This window comes from Triticum dicoccoides, chromosome 2A (assembly GCF_002162155.2).
Source record: "Triticum dicoccoides isolate Atlit2015 ecotype Zavitan chromosome 2A, WEW_v2.0, whole genome shotgun sequence".
Classification (NCBI taxonomy): Eukaryota; Viridiplantae; Streptophyta; class Magnoliopsida; order Poales; family Poaceae; genus Triticum; species Triticum dicoccoides.
In genome coordinates, this window is record NC_041382.1 from 525659579 (window position 1) to 525666040 (window position 6462).

At 53.8% G+C, this 6462-nt stretch overlaps 1 pseudogene; it reads left to right on the forward strand.

Moving 5' to 3' along the window:
* The first annotated feature begins 1869 nt into the window (after positions 1-1869).
* LOC119359527 lies at positions 1870-2673 on the forward strand (annotated as a pseudogene).
* Positions 2674-6462: the final 3789 nt, after the last annotated feature.

Here is a 6462-nt window from a genome sequence, read left to right on the forward strand (position 1 = left end):
CTAGCTATTTATGTCGCGGTTTATTTTGCAATCTTTATTTTCCAATCTATATCAAAAAAATACCAAAAATATTTATCTTATTATTATCATCTCTATCAGATCTCACTCTCGTAAGTGACCGTGAAGGGATTGACAACCCCTTTATCGTGTTGGTTGCGAGGTTCTTATTTGTTTTTGTAGGTACGAGGGACTTGCGTGTAGTCTCATACTGGATTGATACCTTAGTTGCCAAAAACTGAGGGATATACTTACGCTACTTTGCTGCATCACCCTTTCATCTTCAAGGGAAAACCAACGCAGTGCTCAAGAGGTAGCACATGGTCTCCCCACTGCAGGAGGCGGGAATGGAGGAGGGAGAGGGGCCGGGACGCAGGGTGGTGGAGCAGACGGCTGGGGCTTCGAGACGGGCGCGAAGGTCGGGGGAGAAGGAGCCTGCGAGCTGATGGCGGCTGGATGGGGATCGAAGCGTGCGGGAGTCCACATGGGAGCCAAATCCCGGTGGCGGGCAGGGTGGGCCTAGGGCACGGGGGAGGCCCAGCAAGGCGCGGCCGGCCCTGCCTACTAGGGGGAGGCCCAGCCAGAGCTTGGGTCCGTTGGGACGGGCACCAGGCCAGCAGGCCACGGCCCAACATGGCAAGGCCCAAGGGGCGGGGCAACCATCCGGAGGGTTTCCCCTCCATGGGCGGCCGCTGCCGGTGCGTAGCCGCTGGATAGGCCAGCCAGGGCCGACATATGGGTTGCATCGTGTGGACCCGGAGCGAGGAAGAGCCAAAGGCCGCGATGAAGGGATGGAAGGGGAGGAACGAGTGACGGGCACTGCGAGCTATCAACAAGGATGGCACAGGGTTGGGAGACGAACCAACGGGAGGACGGCGCCAAGAGGCATGCGCCCGTCCCACCTCAGAGCGGCCAGCCACGCCCCAAGAGAGGCGACACGCGCCGGCTCCCCACAAGGTCGCAACTTGCGTCCCGGGCACCTGAGCGGAGCTCAGCGGCCGCCGCAAGCCAGAAGGAGAGCCCCACACGAGGGGGGCTGAGCTGCCAGCCACGCAGGGCGGCGTGGCTTTCCTAGGGGCTGGGGGAGGGAGGGCTAACCGTGTGGCAGAGGGAACCGCCGGGGGAGGGGAGGACTCGGCATCATCGTCGGCCAAATTCGCCCAGTGGAGCCGCGCCGGGAAGGCGTAATCGGCGACACCTGCGATGGCGAGGGCGGCGGAAGCTCCGGCAAGGGGTCAGGGCGGGCGGGGGCACTGGGCGCGGCGCTCGCCGCGGGCGGAGGCGCGTCGCCAGATCCTACCATTTCCATGCCCCTTCCAACCTAAAATCCTAGACTACAAAGAATTAACAAACGATCCACATGCGTGGATACGATGACCCACCTTACCACCAGTGGCGGAGCTACACCCCAGGCCTGGGGGCCTTGGCTCGAGGCATAGCGTGAGCAGCCTTCGTTGAATATGGTGCTTTTGGTATTGTTGATCACTGTAGATTGATGTAGCAATGAAGCCGGCCCGGGGCTCAATGCTAACCTGGCTCCGCCTCTGACCACCAACGACTGAAGTCACCGGCGGAGAGGAACCGCCAAAGGACGGTGCTAGAATATTGGCCTCTCCAGGCGGCGGTTAGGGTTCCAGCCGGCACGGGAGAGCAAAACGATCTACACCTGAGTCGTTTCTGGTTTAAAAAAAGTTTGCCACGCCACACGTGTAGTTGTACCCTGTATATATACTACCATCATATCGCCTCGCCCACGCATCCTCAATCATTCGTCTCACGCCACCACTGCCCGCTGCCCTGGCCTCACCGACGCCCACCCAGACCTAAAAAAAGCCTCAATTCTCCGCGTCGGTAGGGTTTATATCGAGTGCAATGTCGGCGCCGTGGTGGGATTCGGACTGGAAGGATTGCTCGGGGGTCGAGTACCGCACCTATGTTGGCAACCTCCCCTGGAGCATCGATGAGCGCTCGCTCGAGAACGCCTTCCACGCCTACCGCCCGCTCAGCACCGAGGTCAGTGAAGGTTTCTTGACGTGAAAGGCTTTGTCTTTGACTTTGGTCCTCCACCTCTCTCTACAGTCGTACTCCATAGATCTTCCACCATCGCCCCCTCCCCTCTCCAGTCAGCGCCGGCGACGAGTGGGGCCAGGGTCCCGTGCATGTACGGTTGCCGTTGGGTTCAGATCTTTGCTAGTAGTTTTCTCCCTTTTCCCGTGTGGACACGGGGTCGGTCTCCATAGGTGGCCTGTGGCGGTGTTCATCGACATTGTGTAATTCGTGTTCGTGCTTGGAAGTTGCTTCATGGTACTGTAGTATGATGCTTCTACCCGCAAAAAAAGTACACTTTGATGTTTTGTTCATTGCTTGCAAGTTTGTTAGTTTTGGATGGATTGTACATGTCACCTTGTTGTTTTCTAGGGTTTCTAGGTTTACTTTCCCTCGTTTACACATAGATCTGGTGAAATTTCCACATGCGCTGACTCGCTGGGTCGTGTCTTGATTTGTCAGATCATCACCGACCGGGAGACGGGCAGATCCTGTGGGTTCGGCTTCGTCAACTTCGGGGGCAGCAACTCGATGAACAACGCCATCTAGGGCATGGGCGGCCAGGAGCTTGGCGGCCGCACCATCACTGTCAGCGAGGCCAATCAGCGCCCCCGTCGCTGGAAGGCATGAACATCAACTAGGAGGTCGGCCGCCGACAATTAAATCCACCAGCTTATCAACTTATCGTGTTCTCGTTTAAGTTATCAAGACTCGTGTGGCAGTTTAAGTTTTCAGTCCCGTGTGGTGGAACCTACCGAATGTCTATCTATCTGTGTTGCGCATCGTTCGCTTATGGCTGTTGAACATGTACTAGTATCGTCCAACTGCAGTGGTGAAATGCAGTAGTATCGTGTAATCATTTGGCCGATTTAGCGTGAATGATCTCCATCTTTTATCCCATACTCGGCGTGCATGGTGGAATACTGATGCTCTCAACACGCTCTGTTGAGGATGTGGTTTACCTGAATTGAGAAAAATACTACAGCTGGTTTGTGTGTTGTGCTTTCGAGATAAGCAGCAGCTAGCTATATAATGTTGTGTGAAGCTCTATCGTTGAGCTACCTGTCAAGTTCATTTGTGACTTGAGGGGACGAGGTGTTCTGATTTTCTTATCAGGGAATAGGGTAATTGCTATACATTTCTGAATGTAGTTGAACGGGTGGTATCCTTGGACTGAATGCTTTGTTTTCTCTGAACCTTTCCAAGTTGGAACAGTGGTTGGGTCTTTGTTTTCTCTGAACCTTTGCACCTTGGCAAGTCTTATTTTATTTTATTTTGTTGAGAAGTGAACCTTTGCAAGTTGACCAATGGTTGGGTCTTTTGTTTTCTCTGAACCTTTGCAAGTCTCTTTTCACTTCGGGGCCGTGTCTTCCTCCATTTCCATGTAAATCCCAAGTGCATCACTCGCCCAAATAAAAGCAGAGAAAAGATAAAAGCGAAGGGAAGAACATAATAACGGGCTGATACCAGCATTTCTGCCTGCGAAATATACAAACATAATGCTTCCATGTATACAAACTGCACATCCTACTTAGGACAGGAGTCAATTTTTGGTTGTTCACACAGTGAATTTTTCCCAATCCATTGCACAAGCTCGTCTTGAACAGGAAACAAGATGAGCCAAGAACTCTTGCTCAGCTGAAAGAATAGTCTGCACTTGGTAGTCCTTTTTCATATTTCTTTCATGCCTTTTTGTACGTGTGTGTGCTCATGCTGGACCGGGGTTAGGTGACTTGGCAAGTCACGCTGCAACATGCACCATCACATGTGACACCCCAATTCCATCCAAACGACAACACTGCCAAAAAAACTCTACACTTGACCAACCAGGCATCCGCCACAAGCCCACAACACAACACAAGGAAATCGCGGCGGGAAAAGAGGGAGGGATGAAAATGGAGCGGAAACAGACGGAACTAGGTACTACCACATTTGTTTTTATATTTTTTTTATAGTGATGAAAACGAATACAGAAACCCTGAAAATGAATACGAAAACATATACTACTGAAAATAGACATGAAATACAGAGCGGATACGAAAACAGAAGTGTGTGTTGACCGGAACTTAAAACTCCCTAGAAACAAAAAAATGAATTGTTGACATGACTACGAAATAAAATGGTTGTGTTAACAACTTAGGGTACTATTATAATAGTGCTAGAAAATTTCATATAGGGTCTAGTTGAGTATATTGGCTCTACTAACCTCATGTAGTGCTAGGAGATTTGTTTTCTGTTTAATAATGTTGCATGCATGATGATGTGACGTGCCCATGCTAGTAGATAGGAGGGAGTGCGCCATGCACGTTCCTAGTTTCCTTTTCTCTCTTTTTTTTCTCAACCCTCTCGGACGCCGATTATGCCGTGTGATGCGATCGTGGGATGGCACGATAGCCGCGGATCATAGCTAGGCGTCGGGAGGGGTTGTTACTTCTGTTTTGGTAGATGCTTAAGAAAAGGAATGAGAAACAGAAAACGCTAAGACAATTAGGCAGCTCAAACCTCTCTCCCTCGTTCGTCTACCTCCGGCTCTTTCGCTCGATCTCATCTGAACTCTCTCGTCAGGTCCGACAGCTACAATTGGTATCAGAGCCATGGTGTTCGATCCACTCTCCGGTGGCCGGCAGTGTCCGATCCGTGGCGTACCATGTCGGATAGCGAGGAGGAGAAGGCGAGCAAGACCGGGACCAAGTCGCCGCCGAAGACGCCGACGTCCAAGGCGCCGATCGCGCGTCTCACCGGCAGCGGCAGCGGCGAGCTCCGCGTGGTGGAGCGCGTTGTGCGTGAGGAGTCGGGGACAGCCATGATGCTCACCCGTACCAATTACCAGGAGTGGGCGCTTGTGATGCAGGTTAAGCTGCAAGTCGCCCGCGTCTGGACCGCGGTGATCGAGGATGGCGCCGACGAGAATGACGATTGGCGCGCGCTGCAGATCCTCCTCAACGGCGTTCCGCCGGAGTTGATGCGCGTGCTGGCCGCGAAGGATTCGGCGAAGAAGGCGTGGGAGACCATCAAGATGCTCCGCATGGGGAGCGAGCGGGCTCGCGAGGCCAAGGCGCAGGTGCACCGCCGTGAGTTTGAAGATCTGCGCTTCAAAGAAGGCGAGTCCGTTGAGGATTTCGGTCTGCGCCTCGCCGGTCTTGTCTCTGATCTGGAGCTCTACGGCGATCCCGTGACGGAACACAAGGCTGTACAGAAATTCCTCTACGTGGTGCCGCGGAAATATCGTCAGATGGTGATGGCAATTGAAAGCCTCGTCGATCTGAAGACGATGACCATCGAGGAGCTCGTCGGGCGGTTCTCAGCTTGTGAGGCTCATTACAGCCTCGACGACGCGGGGCAGTCCGGCGGGCGGCTTCTTCTCACCCACAAGGAGTGGCTCGCCCGTGAACGCCAGAGCTACGGCGCGGGCGCGTCCTCAGGTGGAAGCAGCGGCGGGGGAAAGGGCAGATCTCCGTCCAAACCCAAGAGACAAGGCGGCGGTAAGCCACCGTCGAGCGGTGGCGGCGCAGGCGGCTCTGGCAGTGGCTCGAGCGGCAAGAAAAAAGGAAAGTGCCACTACTGCAATAAACCAGCGCATTGGAAAAAGGACTTCTGGAATCGGATCAAGGCTGAAGAGCAACAAGGGAAACAGGAGCAGGCCAACCTGGTCCGCGGCGAAGAGCATGATCAGGGTCTTCTCATGGCCGTGGTCACCAGGCCGGTCACCATGCAGATCGTCGCACCACAGGCCGTTTTCCTCAATGAAGAGAAGGTTATCCCTGTCCCGTCGCCCGACGGGGTTTGGTTCTTCGACACCGGCGCGAGCAGCCATATGATTGGTGAGAGGGGCATGTTTGCAGCTTTGGACGAGGAAGTGCATGGCACGGTCAGGTTCGAAGACGGTTCCAAGGTAGCCATCTGTGGGCGCGGATCTGTTGTCTTTCGGTGCAAGAGTGGCGATCAGTGTGTGCTAACAGAGGTGTATTTTATACCCAGTCTCAAGAGTAACATCATCTCTGTTGGGTAGCTAGATGAGGCGGGCTGTACCATTGGGATAGAGAGTGGTGTCATGACAGTACAAGATCCATGCAAACACCTCCTCGCTCGCATCAAGAGAACAGAGAGTAGGCTTTACACAGGCGTGTTATCTATCGATGGACCGACATGCTTACTGACACGGGCTGAAGACGAGACTTGGCGCTGGCACGCCAGGATGGGTCACCTTCACTTCCGTGCACTGAGGGCCATGTCTACAAAGAAGATGGTTCGAGGGATGCCGCACATAGATCACGTCCAAGAGTATTGCAATGGGTGTGCTCTCGGAAAACAGCATAGAGCACCATTCCCACATACCTCAGCATACCGTGCAGAGAAAGGGCTGGAGTTGGTCCACACTGATCTTTGCGGCCCGATCTAGCCTACCACGCCTGGTGGAAA